This window comes from Chiloscyllium punctatum, chromosome 8 (genome assembly GCF_047496795.1).
Source record: "Chiloscyllium punctatum isolate Juve2018m chromosome 8, sChiPun1.3, whole genome shotgun sequence".
NCBI classification, from domain to species: Eukaryota; Metazoa; Chordata; class Chondrichthyes; order Orectolobiformes; family Hemiscylliidae; genus Chiloscyllium; species Chiloscyllium punctatum.
In genome coordinates, this window is record NC_092746.1 from 19,144,473 (window position 1) to 19,162,974 (window position 18,502).

Sequence of the window (18,502 nt, forward strand, 5' to 3'; positions counted from 1 at the left end):
TTGTTTCACTGTACAAGGGAGGTAGGTTTGTTGTATTGATTCAATGAATAAGGTTTGATTCATTGAAGCAATGAATTCACTTTGATTAAATGATTCAATGAATGCAATTTGTTTCATTGAATGAAAGCATTAAGCTTGTCCCACTGAATGAATGAGAGTAGCTCTACTCATTGAATTGACAAGTGCAGCCTTTTAAATGAATGAACGTACAAAGTTTTGTTCAGGAGAAAAGTACGTTTGGTTTGTTGCATTGAAACAAGGAATACAGTTTGATTCAATGAATCAATGGTTATAGTTTGATTGAATGATTAAATGCATGCAGTTTGTGTATTTGAAAGAAATCGTTAAGCTTGTCCCATTGAAAGAATGAGAATAACTCTACTCACTGAATTGACAAGTGTAGCCTCTTTCATTGAATGAAATTTTGCAGTTTGTTTCACTGTGTAAGGGAGTTAGTTTCGTTGCATTGAATCAAGGAATTCAGTTTAATTCAATGAATCAATGGTTATAGTTTGATTGAATGATTAAATGCATGCAGTTTGTTTATTTGAAAGAAAGCGTTCAGCTTGTCCCACTGAATGAATTAGAGTAGCTCTACTCATTGAATTGACAAGTGCAGACTTTTTAATGAATGAACCCACAAAGTTTTGTTCAGGAGAAAAGTACGTTTGGTTTGTTGCATTGAAACAATGAATACAGTTTGATTCAATGAATCAATGGTTATTATTTGATTGAATGATTAAATGCATGCAGTTTGTTTATTTTAAAGAAAGCGTTAAGCTTGTCCCATTGAAAGAATGAGAATAACTCTGCTCACTGAATTGACAATTGCAGCCTCTTTCATTAAATGAAAGTATGCAGTTTGTTTCACTGTACAAGGGAGTTAGGTTTGTTGCATTGAAACAATGAATACAGTTTGATTCAATGAATCAATGTTTGCAGCTTGATTGAATGGTTCAATGCATGCAGTTTGTTTAATTGAAAGAAATCGTTAAGCTTGTCCCATTGAAAGAATGAGAATAACCCTATTCCCTGAATGGACAAGTGCAGCCCCTTTCATTGAATGAGCCTACAACGATTTGTGCCCGAGGAAATTATGTTTGGTTTGTTGCATTGAAACAAGGAATACAGTTTGATTCAATGAATCAATGGTTGCAGTTTGATTCAATGATTCAATGAATGCAGTTTGTTTCATTGAATGAAAGCGTTAAGCTTGTCCCACTGAATGAATGAGAGTAGCTCTACTCATTGAATTGACAAGTGCAGCATTTTTCATTGAATAAACATATGCAGTTTGTTTCACTGTACAAGGGAGGTAGGTTTGTTGCATTGATTCAATGAATAAGGTTTGATTCATTGAAGCAATGATTTCACTTTGATTCAATGATTCAATGAATGCAATTTGTTTCATTGAATGAAAGCATTAAGCTTAGAACATAGAACATAGAACATAGAACAATACAGCACAGAACAGGCCCTTCGGCCCACGATGTTGTGCCGAACTTCTATCCTAGATTAAGCACCCATCCATGTACCTATCCAAATGCCGCTTAAAGGTCGCCAATGATTCTGACTCTACCACTCCCACGGGCAGCGCATTCCATGCCCCCACCACTCTCTGGGTGAAGAACCCACCCCTGACATCTCCCCTATACCTTCCACCCTTCACCTTAAATTTATGTCCCCTTGTAACACTCTGTTGTACCCGGGGAAAAAGTTTCTGACTGTCTACTCTATCTATTCCTCTGATCATCTTATAAACCTCTATCAAGTCACCCCTCATCCTTCGCCGTTCCAACGAGAAAAGGCCGAGAACTCTCAACCTATCCTCGTACGACCTACTCTCCATTCCAGGCAACATCCTGGTAAATCTTCTCTGCACCCTCTCCAAAGCTTCCACATCTTTCCTAAAGTGAGGCGACCAGAACTGCACACAGTACTCCAACTGTGGCCTAACCAAAGTCCTGTACAGCTGCAACATCACCTCACGACTCTTGAATTCAATCCCTCTGCTAATGAACGATAATACTCCATAGGCCTTCTTACAAACTCTATCCACCTGAGTGGCAACCTTCAAAGATCTATGTACATAGACCCCAAGATCCCTCTGTTCCTCCACCTGACCAAGAACCCTACCATTAACCCTGTATTCCGCATTCTTATTTGTTCTTCCAAAATGGACAACTTCACACTTGGCAGGGTTGAACTCCATCTGCCACTCCTCAGCCCAGCTCTGCATCATATCTAAGTCCCTCTGCAGCCGACAACAGCCCTCCTCACTGTCCACAACTCCACCTATCTTTGTATCATCTGCAAATTTACTGACCCACCCTTCGACTCCCTCATCTAAGTCATTAATAAAAATTACAAACAGCAGAGGACCCAGAACTGATCCCTGCGGAACTCCACTTGTAACTGGACTCCATGCTGAATATTTACCATCTACTACCACTCTCTGACTTCGACCGGTTAGCCAGTTTTCTGTCCAATTGGCCAAATTTCCCTCTATCCCATGCCTCCTGACTTTCCGCATAAGCCTACCATGGGGAACCTTATCAAATGCCTTACTAAAATCCATGTACACTACATCCACTGCTCTACCCTCATCCACATGCTTGGTCACCTCCTCGAAGAATTCAATAAGACTTGTAAGGCAAGACCTACCCTTCACAAATCCGTGCTGGCTGTCCCTAATCAAGCAGTGCCGTTCCAGATACTCGTAAATCCTATCCCTCAGTACCCTTTCCATTACTTTGCCTACCACAGAAGTAAGACTAACTGGCCTGTAATTCCCGGGGTTATCCCTATTCCCTTTTTTGAACAGGGGCACAACATTCGCTACTCTCCAGTCCCCTGGTACCACCCCCGTTGCCAGTGAAGACGAGAAGATCATTGCCAACGGTACTGCAATTTCCTCTCTTGCTTCCCACATAATCCTAGGATATATCCCGTCAGGCCCGGGGGACTTGTCTATCCTCAAGTTGTTCAAAATGTCCCACACATCTTCCTTCCTAACAGATATCTCTTCTAGCTTATCAGTCCGTTTCACACTCTCCTCTTCAACAATACAGTCCCTCTCGTTCGTAAATACTGAAGAGAAGTACTTGTTCAAGACCTCTCCTATCTCTTCCGACTCAATACACAGTCTCCCACCACTGTCCTTGATCGGACCTACCCTCGTTCTCGTCATTCTCAGGTTTCTCACATACGCATAGAATGCCTTGGGGTTATCCTTGATCCTATCCGCCAGGGATTTTTCATGCCCTCTCTTAGCTCTCCTAATCCCTTTCTTCAGGTCCCTTCTGGCTATCCTGTATCCCTCCACTGCTCTGTCTGAACCTTGTTTCCTCAACCTTATGTAAGCCTCCTTCTTCCTCTTTACTAGACATTCAACCTCCCTCGTCAACCAAGGCTCCCTCACACGACCATTTCTTTCCTGTCCCAATGAATGAATGAGAGTAGCTCTACTCATTGAATTGACAAGTGCAGCCTTTTTAATGAATGAACCTACAAAGTTTTGTTCAGGAGAAAAGTACGTTTGGTTTGTTGCATTAAAACAAGGAATACAGTTTGATTCAATGAATCAATGGTTGAAGTTTGATTGAATGATTCAATGCATGCAGTTTGTTTATTTGAAAGAAATCGTTAATCTGGTCCCATTGAAAGAATTAGAATAACTCTATTCACTGAATGGACAAGTGCAGCCTCTTTGATAGAATGAAAGTATGCAGTTTGTTTCACTGTACAAGGGAGTTAGGTTTGTTGCATTGAAACAATGAATACAGTTTGATTCAATGAATCAATGGTTGTAGTTTGATTGAATGCATGCAGTTTGTTTATTTGAACGAAAGCGTTAAGCTTGTCCCATTGAAAGAATGAGAATAACTCTACTCAATGAATTGACAAGTGCAGCCTCTTTCATTGAATGAAAGTATGCAGTTTGGTTCACTATGTAACGGAGATAGGTTTGTTCCATTGAAAGAAGGAATACGGTTTGATCAATTGAATCAATGATTGTAGATTTATTCAATGATTCAATGAATGCAGTTTCTTTCATTGAATGAAAGCCTTAGGCTGGTCCCATTGAATGAAAGAGAATAGCTCTACTCATTGAATTGACACGTGCAGCATTTTTCATTGAATGAACATATGCAGTTTGTTTCACTGTACAAGGGAGGTAGGTTTGTTGTATTGATTCAATGAATAAGGTTTGATTCATTGAAGCAATGATTTCACTTTGATTAAATAATTCAATGAATGCAATTTGTTTCATTGAATGAAAGCATTAAGCTTGTCCCACTGAATGAATGAGAGTAGCTCTACTCATTGAATTGACAAGTGCAGCCTTTTAAATGAATGAACGTACAAAGTTTTGTTCAGGAGAAAAGTACGTTTGGTTTGTTGCATTGAAACAAGGAATACAGTTTGATTCAATGAATCAATGGTTATAGTTTGATTGAATGATTAAATGCATGCAGTTTGTTTATTTGAAAGAAATCGTTAAGCTTGTCCCATTGAATGAATGAGAATAACTCTATTCACTGAATGGACAAGTGCAGCCTCTTTGATTGAATGAAAGTATGCAGTTTGTTTCACTGTACAAGGGAGTTAGGTTTGTTGCATTGAAACAATGAAGACAGTTTGATTCAATGAATCAATGGTTGTAGTTTGATTGAATGCATGCAGTTTGTTTAATTGAACGAAAGCGTTAAGATTGTCCCACTGAATGAATGAGAGTAGCTCTACTCATTGAATTGACAAGTGCAGCCTTTTTCATGAATGAACCTATAAAGTTTTGTTAACGAGAAAATTATGTTTGGTTTGTTGCATTGAACCAAGTAATATAGTTTGATTCAATGAATCAATGGTTGTAGTTTGATTGAATGATTCAAGGCATGCGGTTTGTTTATTTGGACGAAATCCTTCAGCTTGTCCCATTGAACGAATGAGAATAACTCTATTCACTGAATGGACAAGTGCAGCCTCTTTGATTGAATGAAAGTATGCAGTTTTTGTTTCACTGTACAAGGGAGTTAGGTTTGTTGCTTTGAAACAATGAATACAGTTTGATTCAATGAATCAATGGTTGTAGTTTGATTGAATGCATGCAGTTTGTTTAATTGAACGAAAGCGTTAAGATTGTCCCACTGAATGAATGAGAGTAGCTCTACTCATTGAATTGACAAGTGCAGCCTTTTTCATGAATGAACCTATAAAGTTTTGTTAACGAGAAAATTATGTTTGGTTTGTTGCATTGAACCAAGTAATATAGTTTGATTCAATGAATCAATGGTTGTAGTTTGATTGAATGATTCAAGGCATGCAGTTTGTTTATTTGGAGGAAATCCTTAAGCTTGTCCCATTGAAAGAATGAGAATAACTCTACTCACTGAATTGACAAGTGTAGCCTCTTTCATTGAATGAAATTTTGCAGTTTGTTTCACTGTGTAAGGGAGTTAGTTTCGTTGCATTGAATCAAGGAATTCAGTTTAATTCAATAATCAATGGTTATAGTTTGATTGAATGATTCAATGCATAGAGTTTGTTTCCTTGAATGAAAGCATTAAGCTTGTCCCACTGAATGAATTAGAGTAGCTCTACTCATTGAATTGACAAGTGCAGACTTTTTAATGAATGAACCCACAAAGTTTTGTTCAGGAGAAAAGTACGTTTGGTTTGTTGCATTGAAACAATGAATACAGTTTGATTCAATGAAGCAATGGTTATTATTTGATTGAATGATTAAATGCATGCAGTTTGTTTATTTGAAAGAAATCGTTAAGCTTGTCCCATTGAAAGAATGAGAATAACTCTGCTCACTGAATTGACAATTGCAGCCTCTTTCATTAAATGAAAGTATGCAGTTTGTTTCACTGTACAAGGGAGTTAGGTTTGTTGCATTGAAACAATGAATACAGTTTGATTCAATGAATCAATGGTTGCAGTTTGATTGAATGGTTCAATGCATGCAGTTTGTTTAATTGAAAGAAATCGTTAAGCTGGTCCCATTGAAAAAATGAGAATAACTCTATTCCCTGAATGGACAAGTGCAGCCTCTTTCATTGAATGAACGTATAAAGTTTTGTTCACGATATATGTATTAGATTAGATTAGATTACTTACAGTGTGGAAACAGGCCCTTCGGCCCAACAAGTCCACACCGCGCCCGCCGAAGCGTAACCCACCCATACCCCTACATCTACATCTAACCTAACACTACGGGCAATTTAGCATGGCCAATTCACCTGACCTGCACATCTTTGGACTGTGGGAGGAAACCGGAGCACCCGGAGGAAACCCACGCAGACACGGGGAGAACGTGCAAACTCCACACAGTCAGTCGCCTGAGGCGGGAATTGAACCCGGATCTCCGGCGCTGCGAGGCAGCAGTGCTAACCACTGTGCCACCGTGCCGCCCACTATGTATGTTTGGTTTGTCGCATTAAAACAAGGAATACAGTTTGATTCAATGAATCAATGGTTGAAGTTTGATTGACTGATTCAATGCATGCTGTTTGTTTATTTGAAAGAAATCGTTAAGCTTGTCCCATTGAAAGAATGAGAACAACTCTATTCCCTGAATGGACAAGTGCAGCCCCTTTCATTGAATGAGCCTACAACGATTTGTGCCCGAGGAAATTATGTTTGGTTTGTTGCATTGAAACAAGGAATACAGTTTGATTCAATGAATCAATGGTTGCAGTTTGATTCAATGATTCAATGAATGCAGTTTGTTTCATTGAATGAAAGCGTTAAGCTTGTCCCACTGAATGAATGAGAGTAGCTCTACTCATTGAATTGACAAGTGCAGCCTTTTTAATGAATGAACCTACAAAGTTTTGTTCAGGAGAAAAGTACGTTTGGTTTGTTGCATTAAAACAAGGAATACAGTTTGATTCAATGAATCAATGGTTGAAGTTCGATTGTCTGATTCAATGCATGCAGTTTGTTTATTTGAAAGAAATCGTTAATCTGGTCCCATTGAAAAAATGAGAATAACTCTGTTCACTGAATGGACAAGTGCAGCCTCTTTGATTGAATGAAAGTATGCAGTTTGTTTCACTGTACAAGGGAGTTAGGTTTGTTGCATTGAAACAATGAATACAGTTTGATTCAATGAATCAATGGTTGTAGTTTGATTGAATGCATGCAGTTTGTTTATTTGAACGAAAGCGTTAAGCTGGTCCCATTGAATGAAGGAGAATAGCTCTACTCATTGAATTGACAAGTGCAGCATTTTTCATTGAATGAACATATGCAGTTTGTTTCACTGTCCAAGGGAGGTAGGTTTGTTGTATTGATTCAATGAATAAGGTTTGATTCATTGAAGCAATGATTTCACTTTGATTCAATAATTCAATGAATGCAATTTGTTTCATTGAATGAAAGCATTAAGCTTGTCCCACTGAATGAATGAGAGTAGCTCTACTCATTGAATTGACAAGTGCAGCCTTTTAAATGAATGAACCGACAAAGTTTTGTTCAGGAGAAAAGTACGTTTGGTTTGTTGCATTGAAACAAGGAATACAGTTTGATTCAATGAATCAATGGTTATAGTTTGATTGAATGATTAAATGCATGCAGTTTGTTTATTTGAAAGAAATCGTTAAGCTTGTCCCATTGAATGAATGAGAATAACTCTATTCACTGAATGGACAAGTGCAGCCTCTTTGATTGAATGAAAGTATGCAGTTTGTTTCACTGTACAAGGGAGTTAGGTTTGTTGCATTGAAACAATGAATACAGTTTGATTCAATGAATCAATGGTTGTAGTTTGATTGAATGCATGCAGTTTGTTTAATTGAACGAAAGCGTTAAGATTGTCCCACTGAATGAATGAGAGTAGCTCTACTCATTGAATTGACAAGTGCAGCCTTTTTCATGAATGAACCTATGAAGTTTTGTTAACGATAAAATTATGTTTGGTTTGTTGCATTGAACCAAGTAATATAGTTTGATTCAATGAATCAATGGTTGTAGTTTGATTGAATGATTCAAGGCATGCAGTTTGTTTATTTGGAGGAAATCCTTAAGCTTGTCCCATTGAAAGAATGAGAATAACTCTACTCACTGAATTGACAAGTGTAGCCTCTTTCATTGAATGAAATTTTGCAGTTTGTTTCACTGTGTAAGGGAGTTAGTTTCGTTGCATTGAATCAAGGAATTCAGTTTAATTCAATGAATCAATGGTTATAGTTTGATTGAATGATTCAATGCATAGAGTTTGTTTCCTTGAATGAAAGCATTAAGCTTGTCCCACTGAATGAATTAGAGTAGCTCTACTCATTGAATTGACAAGTGCAGACTTTTTAATGAATGAACCCACAAAGTTTTGTTCAGGAGAAAAGTACGTTTGGTTTGTTGCATTGAAACAATGAATACAGTTTGATTCAATGAATCAATGGTTATTATTTGATTGAATGATTAAATGCATGCAGTTTGTTTATTTGAAAGAAAGCGGTAAGCTTGTCCCATTGAAAGAATGAGAATAACTCTGCTCACTGAATTGACAAAAGCAGCCTATTTCATTAAATGAAAGTATTCAGTTTGTTTCCCTGTACAAGGGAGTTAGGTTTGTTGCATTGAAACAATGAATACAGTTTGATTCAATGAATCAATGGTTGCAGTTTGATTGAATGGTTCCATGCATGCAGTTTGTTTAATTGAAAGAAATCGTTAAGCTGGTCCCATTGAAAAAATGAGAATAACTCTATTCCCTGAATGGACAAGTGCAGCCTCTTTCATTGAATGAACGTATATAGTTTTGTTCACGATATATGTATGTTTGGTTTGTCGCATTAAAACAAGGAATACAGTTTGATTCAATGAATCAATGGTTGAAGTTTGATTGACTGATTCAATGCATGCTGTTTGTTTATTTGAAAGAAATCGTTAAGCTTGTCCCATTGAAAGAATGAGAATAACTCTATTCCCTGAATGGACAAGTGCAGCCCCTTTCATTGAATGAGCCTACAACGATTTGTGCCCGAGGAAATTATGTTTGGTTTGTTGCATTGAAACAAGGAATACAGTTTGATTCAATGAATCAATGGTTGCAGTTTGATTAAATGATTCAATGAATGCAATTTGTTTCATTGAATGAAAGCGTTAAGCTTGTCCCACTGAATGAATGAGAGTAGCTCTACTCATTGAATTGACAAGTGCAGCATTTTTCATTGAATAAACATATGCAGTTTGTTTCACTGTACAAGGGAGGTAGGTTTGTTGCATTGATTCAATGAATAAGGTTTGATTCATTGAAGCAATGATTTCACTTTGATTCAATGATTCAATGAATGCAATTTGTTTCATTGAATGAAAGCATTAAGCTTGTCCCAATGAATGAATGAGAGTAGCTCTACTCATTGAATTGACAAGTGCAGCCTTTTTAATGAATGAACCTACAAAGTTTTGTTCAGGAGAAACGTACGTTTGGTTTGTTGCATTAAAACAAGGAATACAGTTTGATTCAATGAATCAATGGTTGAAGTTTGATTGAATGATTCAATGCATGCAGTTTGTTTATTTGAAAGAAATCGTTAATCTGGTCCCACTGACAGAATGAGAATAACTCTATTCACTGAATGGACAAGTGCAGCCTCTTTGATAGAATGAAAGTATGCAGTTTGTTTCACTGTACAAGGGAGTTAGGTTTGTTGCATTGAAACAATGAATACAGTTTGATTCAATGAATCAATGGTTGTAGTTTTATTGAATGCATGCAGTTTGTTTATTTGAACGAAAGCGTTAAGCTTGTCCCATTGAAAGAATGAGAATAACTCTACTCAATGAATTGACAAGTGCAGCCTCTTTCATTGAATGAAAGTATGCGTTTGGTTCACCACGTAACGGAGATAGGTTTGTTCCATTGAAAGAAGGAATACGGTTTGATTAATTGAATCAATGATTGTAGATTTATTCAATGATTCAATGAATGCAGTTTCTTTCATTGAATGAAAGCCTTAGGCTGGTCCCATTGAATGAAAGAGAATAGTTCTACTCATTGAATTGACAAGTGCAGCATTTTTCATTGAATGAACATATGCAGTTTGTTTCACTGTACAAGGGAGGTAGGTTTGTTGTATTGATTCAATGAATAAGGTTTGATTCATTGAAGCAATGATTTCACTTTGATTAAATGATTCAATGAATGCAATTTGTTTCATTGAAAGAAAGCATTAAGCTTGTCCCACTGAATGAATGAGAGTAGCTCTACTCATTGAATTGACAAGTGCAGACTTTTTAATGAATGAACTCACAAAGTTTTGTTCAGGAGAAAAGTACGTTTGGTTTGTTGCATTGAAACAATGAATACAGTTTGATTCAATGAATCACTGGTTATTATTTGATTGAATGATTAAATGCATGCAGTTTGTTTATTTGAAAGAAAGCGGTAAGCTTGTCCCATTGAAAGAATGAGAATAACTCTGCTCACTGAATTGACAAAAGCAGCCTCTTTCATTAAATGAAAGTATTCAGTTTGTTTCCCTGTACAAGGGAGTTAGGTTTGTTGCATTGAAACAATGAATACAGTTTGATTCAATGAATCAATGGTTGCAGTTTGATTGAATGGTTCCATGCATGCAGTTTGTTTAATTGAAAGAAATCGTTAAGCTGGTCCCATTGAAAAAATGAGAATAACTCTATTCCCTAAATGGACAAGTGCAGCCTCTTTCATTGAATGAACGTATATAGTTTTGTTCACGATATATGTATGTTTGGTTTGTCGCATTAAAACAAGGAATACAGTTTGATTCAATGAATCAATGGTTGAAGTTTGATTGACTGATTCAATGCATGCTGTTTGTTTATTTGAAAGAAATCGTTAAGCTTGTCCCATTGAAAGAATGAGAATAACTCTATTCCCTGAATGGACAAGTGCAGCCCCTTTCATTGAATGAGCCTACAACGATTTGTGCCCGAGGAAATTATGTTTGGTTTGTTGCATTGAAACAAGGAATACAGTTTGATTCAATGAATCAATGGTTGCAGTTTGATTAAATGATTCAATGAATGCAATTTGTTTCATTGAATGAAAGCGTTAAGCTTGTCCCACTGAATGAATGAGAGTAGCTCTACTCATTGAATTGACAAGTGCAGCATTTTTCATTGAATAAACATATGCAGTTTGTTTCACTGTACAAGGGAGGTAGGTTTGTTGCATTGATTCAATGAATAAGGTTTGATTCATTGAAGCAATGATTTCACTTTGATTCAATGATTCAATGAATGCAATTTGTTTCATTGAATGAAAGCATTAAGCTTGTCCCAATGAATGAATGAGAGTAGCTCTACTCATTGAATTGACAAGTGCAGCCTTTTTAATGAATGAACCTACAAAGTTTTGTTCAGGAGAAACGTACGTTTGGTTTGTTGCATTAAAACAAGGAATACAGTTTGATTCAATGAATCAATGGTTGAAGTTTGATTGAATGATTCAATGCATGCAGTTTGTTTATTTGAAAGAAATCGTTAATCTGGTCCCACTGACAGAATGAGAATAACTCTATTCACTGAATGGACAAGTGCAGCCTCTTTGATAGAATGAAAGTATGCAGTTTGTTTCACTGTACAAGGGAGTTAGGTTTGTTGCATTGAAACAATGAATACAGTTTGATTCAATGAATCAATGGTTGTAGTTTTATTGAATGCATGCAGTTTGTTTATTTGAACGAAAGCGTTAAGCTTGTCCCATTGAAAGAATGAGAATAACTCTACTCAATGAATTGACAAGTGCAGCCTCTTTCATTGAATGAAAGTATGCGTTTGGTTCACTATGTAACGGAGATAGGTTTGTTCCATTGAAAGAAGGAATACGGTTTGATTAATTGAATCAATGATTGTAGATTTATTCAATGATTCAATGAATGCAGTTTCTTTCATTGAATGAAAGCCTTAGGCTGGTCCCATTGAATGAAAGAGAATAGTTCTACTCATTGAATTGACAAGTGCAGCATTTTTCATTGAATGAACATATGCAGTTTGTTTCACTGTACAAGGGAGGTAGGTTTGTTGTATTGATTCAATGAATAAGGGTTGATTCATTGAAGCAATGATTTCACTTTGATTAAATGATTCAATGAATGCAATTTGTTTCATTGAAAGAAAGCATTAAGCTTGTCCCACTGAATGAATGAGAGTAGCTCTACTCATTGAATTGACAAGTGCAGACTTTTTAATGAATGAACTCACAAAGTTTTGTTCAGGAGAAATGTACGTTTGGTTTGTTGCATTGAAACAATGAATACAGTTTGATTCAATGAATCAATGGTTATTATTTGATTGAATGATTAAATGCATGCAGTTTGTTTATTTGAAAGAAATCGTTAAGCTTGTCCCATTGAAAGAATGAGAATAACTCTGCTCACTGAAGTGACAATTGCAGCCTCTTTCATTAAATGAAAGTATGCAGTTTGTTTCACTGTACAAGGGAGTTAGGTTTGTTGCATTGAAACAATGAATACAGTTTGATTCAATGAATCAATGGTTGCAGTTTGATTGAATGGTTCAATGCATGCAGTTTGTTTAATTGAAAGAAATCGTTAAGCTGGTCTCATTGAAAAAATGAGAATAACTCTATTCCCTGAATGGACAAGTGCAGCCTCTTTCATTGAATGAACGTATAAAGTTTTGTTCACGATATATGTATGTTTGGTTTGTCGCATTAAAACAAGGAATACAGTTTGATTCAATGAATCAATGGTTGAAGTTTGATTGACTGATTCAATGCATGCTGTTTGTTTATTTGAAAGAAATCGTTAAGCTTGTCCCATTGAAAGAATGAGAATAACTCTATTCCCTGAATGGACAAGTGCAGCCCCTTTCATTGAATGAGCCTACAACGATTTGTGCCCGAGGAAATTATGTTTGGTTTGTTGCATTGAAACAAGAAATACAGTTTGATTCAATGAATCAATGGTTGCAGTTTGATTCAATGATTCAATGAATGCAGTTTCTTTCATTGAATGAAAGCGTTAAGCTTGTCCCACTGAATGAATGAGAGTAGCTCTACTCATTGAATTGACAAGTGCAGCATTTTTCATTGAATAAACATATGCAGTTTGTTTCACTGTCCAAGGGAGGTAGGTTTGTTGCATTGATTCAATGAATAAGGTTTGATTCATTGAAGTAATGATTTCACTTTGATTCAATGATTCAATGAATGCAATTTGTTTCATTGAATGAAAGCATTAAGCTTGTCCCAATGAATGAATGAGAGTAGCTCTACTCATTGAATTGACAAGTGCAGCCTTTTTAATGAATGAACCTACAAAGTTTTGTTCAGGAGAAACGTACGTTTGGTTTGTTGCATTAAAACATGGAATACAGTTTGATTCAATGAATCAATGGTTGAAGTTTGATTGAATGATTCAATGCATGCAGTTTGTTTATTTGAAAGAAATCGTTAATCTGGTCCCACTGAAAGAATGAGAATAACTCTATTCACTGAATGGACAAGTGCAGCCTCTTTGATAGAATGAAAGTATGCAGTTTGTTTCACTGTACAAGGGAGTTAGGTTTGTTGCATTGAAACAATGAATACAGTTTGATTCAATGAATCAATGGTTGTAGTTTTATTGAATGCATGCAGTTTGTTTATTTGAACGAAAGCGTTAAGCTTGTCCCATTGAAAGAATGAGAATAACTCTACTCAATGAATTGACAAGTGCAGCCTCTTTCATTGAATGAAAGTATGCGTTTGGTTCACCACGTAACGGAGATAGGTTTGTTCCATTGAAAGAAGGAATACGGTTTGATTAATTGAATCAATGATTGTAGATTTATTCAATGATTCAATGAATGCAGTTTCTTTCATTGAATGAAAGCCTTAGGCTGGTCCCATTGAATGAAAGAGAATAGTTCTACTCATTGAATTGACAAGTGCAGCATTTTTCATTGAATGAACATATGCAGTTTGTTTCACTGTACAAGGGAGGTAGGTTTGTTGTATTGATTCAATGAATAAGGTTTGATTCATTGAAGCAATGATTTCACTTTGATTAAATGATTCAATGAATGCAATTTGTTTCATTGAAAGAAAGCATTAAGCTTGTCCCACTGAATGAATGAGAGTAGCTCTACTCATTGAATTGACAAGTGCAGACTTTTTAATGAATGAACTCACAAAGTTTTGTTCAGGAGAAAAGTACGTTTGGTTTGTTGCATTGAAACAATGAATACAGTTTGATTCAATGAATCACTGGTTATTATTTGATTGAATGATTAAATGCATGCAGTTTGTTTATTTGAAAGAAAGCGGTAAGCTTGTCCCATTGAAAGAATGAGAATAACTCTGCTCACTGAATTGACAAAAGCAGCCTCTTTCATTAAATGAAAGTATTCAGTTTGTTTCCCTGTACAAGGGAGTTAGGTTTGTTGCATTGAAACAATGAATACAGTTTGATTCAATGAATCAATGGTTGCAGTTTGATTGAATGGTTCCATGCATGCAGTTTGTTTAATTGAAAGAAATCGTTAAGCTGGTCCCATTGAAAAAATGATAATAACTCTATTCCCTAAATGGACAAGTGCAGCCTCTTTCATTGAATGAACGTATATAGTTTTGTTCACGATATATGTATGTTTGGTTTGTCGCATTAAAACAAGGAATACAGTTTGATTCAATGAATCAATGGTTGAAGTTTGATTGACTGATTCAATGCATGCTGTTTGTTTATTTGAAAGAAATCGTTAAGCTTGTCCCATTGAAAGAATGAGAATAACTCTATTCCCTGAATGGACAAGTGCAGCCCCTTTCATTGAATGAGCCTACAACGATTTGTGCCCGAGGAAATTATGTTTGGTTTGTTGCATTGAAACAAGGAATACAGTTTGATTCAATGAATCAATGGTTGCAGTTTGATTAAATGATTCAATGAATGCAATTTGTTTCATTGAATGAAAGCGTTAAGCTTGTCCCACTGAATGAATGAGAGTAGCTCTACTCATTGAATTGACAAGTGCAGCATTTTTCATTGAATAAACATATGCAGTTTGTTTCACTGTACAAGGGAGGTAGGTTTGTTGCATTGATTCAATGAATAAGGTTTGATTCATTGAAGCAATGATTTCACTTTGATTCAATGATTCAATGAATGCAATTTGTTTCATTGAATGAAAGCATTAAGCTTGTCCCAATGAATGAATGAGAGTAGCTCTACTCATTGAATTGACAAGTGCAGCCTTTTTAATGAATGAACCTACAAAGTTTTGTTCAGGAGAAACGTACGTTTGGTTTGTTGCATTAAAACAAGGAATACAGTTTGATTCAATGAATCAATGGTTGAAGTTTGATTGAATGATTCAATGAATGCAGTTTGTTTATTTGAAAGAAATCGTTAATCTGGTCCCACTGACAGAATGAGAATAACTCTATTCACTGAATGGACAAGTGCAGCCTCTTTGATAGAATGAAAGTATGCAGTTTGTTTCACTGTACAAGGGAGTTAGGTTTGTTGCATTGAAACAATGAATACAGTTTGATTCAATGAATCAATGGTTGTAGTTTTATTGAATGCATGCAGTTTGTTTATTTGAACGAAAGCGTTAAGCTTGTCCCATTGAAAGAATGAGAATAACTCTACTCAATGAATTGACAAGTGCAGCCTCTTTCATTGAATGAAAGTATGCGTTTGGTTCACTATGTAACGGAGATAGATTTGTTCCATTGAAAGAAGGAATACGGTTTGATTAATTGAATCAATGATTGTAGATTTATTCAATGATTCAATGAATGCAGTTTCTTTCATTGAATGAAAGCCTTAGGCTGGTCCCATTGAATGAAAGAGAATAGTTCTACTCATTGAATTGACAAGTGCAGCATTTTTCATTGAATGAACATATGCAGTTTGTTTCACTGTACAAGGGAGGTAGGTTTGTTGTATTGATTCAATGAATAAGGGTTGATTCATTGAAGCAATGATTTCACTTTGATTAAATGATTCAATGAATGCAATTTGTTTCATTGAAAGAAAGCATTAAGCTTGTCCCACTGAATGAATGAGAGTAGCTCTACTCATTGAATTGACAAGTGCAGACTTTTTAATGAATGAACTCACAAAGTTTTATTCAGGAGAAATGTACGTTTGGTTTGTTGCATTGAAACAATGAATACAGTTTGATTCAATGAATCAATGGTTATTATTTGATTGAATGATTAAATGCATGCAGTTTGTTTATTTGAAAGAAATCGTTAAGCTTGTCCCATTGAAAGAATGAGAATAACTCTGCTCACTGAAGTGACAATTGCAGCCTCTTTCATTAAATGAAAGTATGCAGTTTGTTTCACTGTACAAGGGAGTTAGGTTTGTTGCATTGAAACAATGAATACAGTTTGATTCAATGAATCAATGGTTGCAGTTTGATTGAATGGTTCAATGCATGCAGTTTGTTTAATTGAAAGAAATCGTTAAGCTGGTCTCATTGAAAAAATGAGAATAACTCTATTCCCTGAATGGACAAGTGCAGCCTCTTTCATTGAATGAACGTATAAAGTTTTGTTCACGATATATGTATGTTTGGTTTGTCGCATTAAAACAAGGAATACAGTTTGATTCAATGAATCAATGGTTGAAGTTTGATTGACTGATTCAATGCATGCTGTTTGTTTATTTGAAAGAAATCGTTAAGCTTGTCCCATTGAAAGAATGAGAATAACTCTATTCCCTGAATGGACAAGTGCAGCCCCTTTCATTGAATGAGCCTACAACGATTTGTGCCCGAGGAAATTATGTTTGGTTTGTTGCATTGAAACAAGAAATACAGTTTGATTCAATGAATCAATGGTTGCAGTTTGATTCAATGATTCAATGAATGCAGTTTCTTTCATTGAATGAAAGCGTTAAGCTTGTCCCACTGAATGAATGAGAGTAGCTCTACTCATTGAATTGACAAGTGCAGCATTTTTCATTGAATAAACATATGCAGTTTGTTTCACTGTCCAAGGGAGGTAGGTTTGTTGCATTGATTCAATGAATAAGGTTTGATTCATTGAAGTAATGATTTCACTTTGATTCAATGATTCAATGAATGCAATTTGTTTCATTGAATGAAAGCATTAAGCTTGTCCCAATGAATGAATGAGAGTAGCTCTACTCATTGAATTGACAAGTGCAGCCTTTTTAATGAATGAACCTACAAAGTTTTGTTCAGGAGAAACGTACGTTTGGTTTGTTGCATTAAAACATGGAATACAGTTTGATTCAATGAATCAATGGTTGAAGTTTGATTGAATGATTCAATGCATGCAGTTTGTTTATTTGAAAGAAATCGTTAATCTGGTCCCACTGAAAGAATGAGAATAACTCTATTCACTGAATGGACAAGTGCAGCCTCTTTGATAGAATGAAAGTATGCAGTTTGTTTCACTGTACAAGGGAGTTAGGTTTGTTGCATTGAAACAATGAATACAGTTTGATTCAATGAATCAATGGTTGTAGTTTTATTGAATGCATGCAGTTTGTTTATTTGAACGAAAGCGTTAAGCTTGTCCCATTGAAAGAATGAGAATAACTCTACTCAATGAATTGACAAGTGCAGCCTCTTTCATTGAATGAAAGTATGCGTTTGGTTCACTATGTAACGGAGATAGGTTTGTTCCATTGAAAGAAGGAATACGGTTTGATTAATTGAATCAATGATTGTAGATTTATTCAATGATTCAATGAATGCAGTTTCTTTCATTGAATGAAAGCCTTAGGCTGGTCCCATTGAATGAAAGAGAATAGCTCTACTCATTGAATTGACAAGTGCAGCATTCTTCATTGAATGAACATATGCAGTTTGTTTTACTGTACAAGGGAGGTAGGTTTGTTGTATTGATTCAATGAATAAGGTTTGATTCATTGAAGCAATGATTTCACTTTGATTAAATGATTCAATGAATGCAATTTGTTTCATTGAATGAAAGCATGAAGCTTGTCCCACTGAATGAATGAGAGTAGCTCTACTCATTGAATTGACAAGTGCAGCCTTTTAAATGAATGAACCTACAAAGTTTTGTTCAGGAGAAAAGTACGTTTGGTTTGTTGCATTGAAACAAGGAATACAGTTTGATTCAATGAATCAATGGTTATAGTTTGATTGAATGATTAAATGCATGCAGTTTATTAATTTGAAAGAAATCGTTAAGCTTGTCCCATTGAAAGAATGAGAATAACTCTATTCACTGAATGGACAAGTGCAGCCTCTTTGATTGAATGAAAGTATGCAGTTTGTTTCACTGTACAAGGGAGTTAGGTTTGTTGCATTGAAACAATGAATACAGTTTGATTCAATGAATCAATGGTTGAAGTTTGATTGAATGCATGCAGTTTGTTTAATTGAACGAAAGCGTTAAGATTGTCCCACTGAATGAATGAGAGTAGCTCTACTCATTGAATTGACAAGTGCAGCCTTTTTCATGAATGAACCTATAAAGTTTTGTTAACGATAAAATTATGTTTGGTTTGTTGCATTGAACCAAGTAATATAGTTTGATTCAATGAATCAATGGTTGTAGTTT